The sequence below is a fragment of the Melanerpes formicivorus genome, unplaced genomic scaffold, assembly GCF_026170545.1.
Source record: "Melanerpes formicivorus ecotype bairdi unplaced genomic scaffold, bMelFor1.0.p_v2 SCAF_19, whole genome shotgun sequence".
NCBI classification, from domain to species: domain Eukaryota; kingdom Metazoa; phylum Chordata; class Aves; order Piciformes; family Picidae; genus Melanerpes; species Melanerpes formicivorus.
Window position 1 is genome coordinate 3,458,755 of NW_027142371.1, and position 6,000 is coordinate 3,464,754.

General features: G+C 43.6%; 1 long non-coding RNA gene across 1 annotated transcript in view; it reads left to right on the plus strand.

Moving 5' to 3' along the window:
• The window catches only part of LOC137446837 (uncharacterized), a 69,207-nt gene extending 63,903 nt beyond the window's left edge, over positions 1–5,304 (plus strand). Inside the window, exon 11 of the long non-coding RNA XR_010988732.1 lies at positions 4,281–5,304. This is a non-coding gene — a long non-coding RNA (uncharacterized lncRNA). The remainder of the gene's footprint in view (positions 1–4,280) is intronic.
• The last annotated feature ends 696 nt before the right edge of the window (positions 5,305–6,000 follow it).

Sequence of the window (6,000 nt, forward strand, 5' to 3'; positions counted from 1 at the left end):
TTTTCTTCAACCTCTCTGTGCAATATATTAACCTGGGTATTGAGAACTATCCAAGAGTCCACTGTCATTGAGTTTCCCAGTGGGAGAACTCAGGGAAGGAGTCTGTAGTAGCTGTCAATATTAGAGAATAGAGGCCATGTGTGGGACCATAATGCCAAACATTTGTGAGATGGTTCGTAGCAAATAAAACCTCTTGTCTGGCATACATGTGAAAAAAGAAAAGAGAGAGAAAGAGAAGGAAAAAAGAAAAAAAGAAGAAAAAGTAAAAAGAAAATTAAGAAGAAGAGAAAAAGAAAAATAAGAGGAGAAGGGAGAGGAGGGGAGAGGAGAGGAAGAAGGGAGAGGAGAGGGAGAAGGGAGAGGAGGGGAGGGGAGAGGAAGAAGGGAGAGGAGAGGAAGAAGGGAGAGGAGAGGAAGAAGGGAGAGGAGAGGAAGAAGGGAGAGGAGAGGAAGAAGGGAGAGGAGAGGAAGAAGGGAGAGGAGAGGAAGAAGGGAGAGGAGAGGAAGAAGGGAGAGGAGAGGAAGAAGGGAGAGGAGAGGAAGAAGGGAGAGGAGAGGAAGAAGGGAGAGGAGAGGAAGAAGGGAGAGGAGAGGAAGAAGGGAGAGGAGAGGAAGAAGGGAGAGGAGAGGAAGAAGGGGAAAAAAGAAAAGGAAGGGGAAAAAGAAAAAGAAGGGAAAGCTTCTACTGAATACCTGTGTGCAAAGTCAAAAAGAGCTAACAGTTTATGATGAAATTCTTAAGTAGCTGTCTTGCAGGAAAACTGTACTTTCCAGCTAAGATTGCCTAGCCTGACATTTAGACAAGCAGCTGCAGATATTATAATGCTTCCTTTAAAATTGCTATACTAAAACCTGCATTTCTTTCATCAGAGATGGATGTACTAAAGGCTTCCAACTTGGTGTCAGTCGAGTGACATTCACTTCTGTGCCAGATCAGAGCTTGATTTGAAGTCTCATGTCCTAAAAGTTGTGTTCCATTAGAGAGCTGGTAAATCACTCCTTCTAAACATTTTAATACATTTCTAGTCTTGGTAATTTACGAGGCATCAAGCTGGTGAATACCAAAGAACCTTTCCAGAAAATACAGTCATTTACAAAATGTATTTGTTGCCATTTCTCTCTCATTGGTAAACACCTGCTCACAAGGCCCAGGTTTAGACAAGTGTTCCTTTTTCTAAAGGCCAAATTGTTGAGAGAGCTCAGGGTACCATGTTTGACTTGATAGTGCTGCTCGTGGCTGTGGACACCTCTTGGCCAAGGGCCATCTTTCTGCTCTGTGTTAGCCTGTCAGGCACTGATTCACAACTGTATTTCAGGCAGCATTGTGCTGTAAATAAATAAGATCATTAGCAACTGGACAGATCACCTGAGGCCCCAGAGCTAGTCAGGAGAGATACAAAGTTAGTTTTAATAATTCCTGAAACGTTGCTCAAACACAGTTTTTTCCCCACTCAAATTGAAGTGAAACAAAATATCTTCCTATTATCCCATTGGACAAATCTATCCTGAAGTATTGAAGAAATTCCACCCCCTCAGAGCTCGGTGCCTCTGCCTATAATGAAATACAAAGGAAGACAACTGCTAACACAAGTAGACTTTGTGCTGCGTGAACGCCTTCTCCTTATTAGCAAAGCAGACTACTAATATGGTATGATGAGACATTACTAATGCAACAGAGTGTAGCTAATGCAAACAAAATATGTTGGAGTGCCTAGTTGAACTGCATAGAGAATTTGTTTGTCTGGGCCCCAGATTCTGAAAATCCAAGTAAATCCCACAGAAATAAATCTAAACAGCTAATTCAATAGCCAAGCTGATCAGACGCACGGAGCTGCTTCTGAGTGCTGGAGGTGTAGATGGATCCAGTAACCTAATTCCCACACTGACTTTTGAAGGGAGTTGGGTGCTTGGCTGTCCTTGGCACTTTGGAAAATCTCTTCTTGTATAAATAATAAATGATGATAATTTGCATTGACATAATAACTAAGTGTGTGTGATTATCAGTAAAGGCTGTAAAAGTGCTGTTGAAGTCTTGGAGAGCACTGCTGTCATTGAATTCAAGGCTGCATGCTGCTAACAAGTTCATCTCTCAGAAATAGCAGCTCTAATGCTCTCTTAGAAGAGTAGCAGTGATCTTTTTTTAGTTGTTGTTGGGTTTTTTTCCCCCTCTTTTCCCCAACTCCCACTCTCAGCTCTTAATGATGATATTGTCTGCTGTAAATGGGGAGGTTTGAACAAATGAGATGATTCTATCCCTAGCTTCAGCTGAGGGTAATATCTCCCACAGCAAAGGGTCTGCTTATGCTTTGATGTATTTCACTCAAAGGAGGGTCTATTAAATTGAAGACTTGTGTACCCTCCCTCAACCTCAAGGGCTCTGTGCTTCAGTGGGAGCTGCTTTGCAGTCAGTAGCAACTAGTCACAATTTGTTATTAAAACCTGCAGCTCCCCACTGCTTGCCGCTGCTGACTACCATGAGGCTGGAGCCTGCTTGAGAAACGCAGAGAAAGCAGAAACTGAGAATATTCCCAAGCTCACCTTTTAATGAAGGCATATGGCACTCAGGATATTGTTATTCATGGGGTAATTGGCCACGCTGTGCACATCTTCCTGGTGCCGCTCATCACACTTAGGAAATTCTGGAATTGCTCCATTTTAATGGGCCATAAACGTTTACCTGAAGTAAGAGTATATAGCAAATAGAGAGAGAAGCATGAATAATCCTTTCTAATTGCACACATATATTTATGTACACACACACACACACACATATAGCCATCAGGCAAGGCAAATTTTGTTTTTCATAATTATTACTGAACAAGAGAGTAAACTTCACCTAAATTGGTCTAAATCCAGATTAGCAAATTTGGTTCCTAACTGTCAAGTGAAAAAAAAAAAACACAATAAAAACAATCAAACACAAGGTCCTGAGACTTTTCCTAGGTGTTTGAGGCAGCATATCAACTGGCTAGAAAAAAAGAATTAGACTGTAGTTAGCTGCAGAACTTGACTCAAAGATCTGCACTGAAATTGGGGCTTGACAAAAGCAGCAACTCAGGGAGACAGGGAAAAGTTACCTCTTTATAGCTGGCTTTCTGTATCAGAAATATTGTATTTTTATATTAGAAAGGGGATTGTGTGTGTGTGTGTGTGTGTGTGTGTGTGTGTGTGTGTGTGTTTCAGTGCAATGAGTACCTGGAGATTTTTCTGTCTGCTGATCCTTTCAGAGAAATGTGAGTGCATGGTTTCACAGAATCACAGAATTAACCAGGTTGGAAAAGACCTTCAAGACCATCAAGTCCAACCTATCACCCAACACCATCTAATCAACTAAACCATGGCACTAATGCCTGATCCAGTCTTATTTTAAACACTTCCAGGGATGGTGACTCCACCACCTCCCTGGGCAACACATTCCAGTGGCCAATTACCCTTTCTATGAAGAACTTCTTCCTAACTTCCAGATTAAACTGCAAAATTGTTTTAGAATCATAGAATTGTTGGGGTTGGAGGGGAACTTAAGGATCATCAAGTTCCAACCCCACTGCCATGGGCAGGGACACTTCACACCACATCAGCTTGCTCAAAGCCACATCAAGCCTGGCCTTAAAAACCGCCAGCAATAAGGCTTCTACCACCTCCCTGGGCAACCTGTTCCAGTGTCTCACCACCCTCATGGTAAAGAATTTCTTCCTAACATCCAATCTGAATCTATCCATTTCTATTTTTTTTTTCCTAGTCCTATCATTACTTGACACCCTGAAAGTCCCTCACCTGCCCCTTTTTCCCCTCAAATCCCAGAGCACCTGGGCTTTATTGGAGTCTCCTCCCACCCCAGGTGTGGCCACATAGCCCAGCCCACCCACTCCCCTTTTTAATCGCTTCCAGGAAAGGCAGAAGCCCTAAGCTGAGCCCATCTGGGCTGAGGGATCCTCCTCTCATCACTGGTGAGTGCCCATGGTGCACACTGGGTGATGGTGGTGGTGACAACAAAGGCCGGGGGGCCTGGTGGCCCCCCGGTTGTTAGGGCCAGAACTGATGACTACTCCAATACCATCCACGGGTGCTGGCTAAGCCTCCTTACTGGGGCTGAGATCCTCTGTGTGGTATCTTGGTTGGTGAGGGTCTTGCCCTTGGTTCTGGAATGGGTGCAAAAATGTCAGTGGTGGAGCAGGAGCTGTTTGGTCATATATTATGCTAATGATACTGTTTTTACCTGAAGGGCCTTTGAGTCTGCTCTCATCATTCAATAAATCTCTGCTTTTGTGCCTCATTTACAGGCCATTACTTCCCCCTCACTGCTTCTTTTCAGAAATAAGGAAGGAAAGGAGGAAGAAAAGCAATAATGCATATCTGGAGAATGCATTCACTTATCAATCAACTCTGAACAGGAAGCCTTCAGGAAGAGGGGCAGGTTGGAAAGTGAGAATCACTTCTTATGAATCACAAGACAAATTTTATAAAGACCAGACAGAAATAGACTGCATCTTCTCCATTGTGGTTATGTTGCATGGTGGTAAATGCAGAGGGGGGGGTAAAAAAAGTTCAAGCTGGCTTGGAAATCTCAGTTACACTTCTCTACAGAGAGAATCGGTGAGAAAGAGCCATTGTGACAAGTGAATACCCATCCTTTATACAGAAATACAGAACTAACCAGGTTGGAAAAGACCTTTGAGTTCACAATGTCCAACCTATCACCCAATATCATCTAATCAACTAAACCACGATACTAAGTGCCCCATCTAGTCTCTTCCTAAACATCAACAGTGATGGTGACTCTACCACCTCCCTGGGCAACACATTCCAATGGTCAATCTCTCTTTCTGTGAAGAGTAATTAACATCCAGCCTAAACTTCCCCAGGCACAGCTTGAGACTGTGTCCTCTTGTTCTGGTGCTGGTTGCCTGGGAAAAGAGACCAACCCCCACCTGTCTACAACCTCCCTTCAGGGAGTTGGAGAGAGCAAGAAGGTCTCCCCTGAGCCTCCTCTTCTCCAGGCTAAGCAACCCCAGCTCCCTTAGCCTCTCTTCATAGGGCTGTACTCCAAACCCCTCCCCAGCTTTATTGCCCTTCTCTGGATGCATTTTCACAAGTCAACATCTTCCTAAACTGAGGGGCCCAGAACTGGACACAGGACTCAAGGTGTGGCCTAAGCAGTGCTGAGTACAGGGGCCGAATGGCTTCCCTGCTTCTGCTGGCCACACTGTTCCTGATAGCGGCCAGGATGCCACTGGCCTTGGCCACCTGGGCAGAATGCTGGCTCATGTTCCCCCCACTGCCAGTCAACCCATACCCTACCATCAACCTGTACCCTTATACCCTTGCTACGGAAAACTTCTAATCTGTAACTGGAGAATTAAAGTTCTGCTGCTGTATCTATAGAGCTATTCATATGAGTATTCTAGTTCCATTTTTCAGAATACTTGTCTTTAAATTCAGTTGACTTACTTAAGCTAGAAAAAAGAGCTCTTGTGGCAAAGTAAAAATTTCACATGCAAAGGAACAACAGGGGTTTAAAAGCACAAATTTAATTTTCTGCTACTCAATTTGAGTGGAGACTCACTGAAAAGAACTTTTTACATGCCAGCACTGGAGTCTGTGTCTATGAGGACTGAAGGGATGCATATTCCATATAACTAAACCCAAAGAGTATATTTTTCTTTGTTCCAAGCTCACCAGAACTCAGGTAATTATTCACACACAAACATTAAGGATGCATTTTCAGGAGGGTGCTCAGATGAGTTCTCAGCAGTAACCCTGTTCTGCACAGTGGAGTTGAAGACCTCAGCACTGATTTTGGTGATCTGAGGCAGGCCTTGTTAGTTTTTGCACTTAGTTTTTAAAAAGGAGTGTCTAAGACTCTTCTCCCTCCCACAACCAGAGATTGCAGGACTTTCATCCCAGCTTAATATGTGAAATATAATGATTGCCATGGTGAGATTGCTTTTGTACATCTCTATTAGAACCACCCCCCCTTATCTTTCTGCCTCAACATCTGGT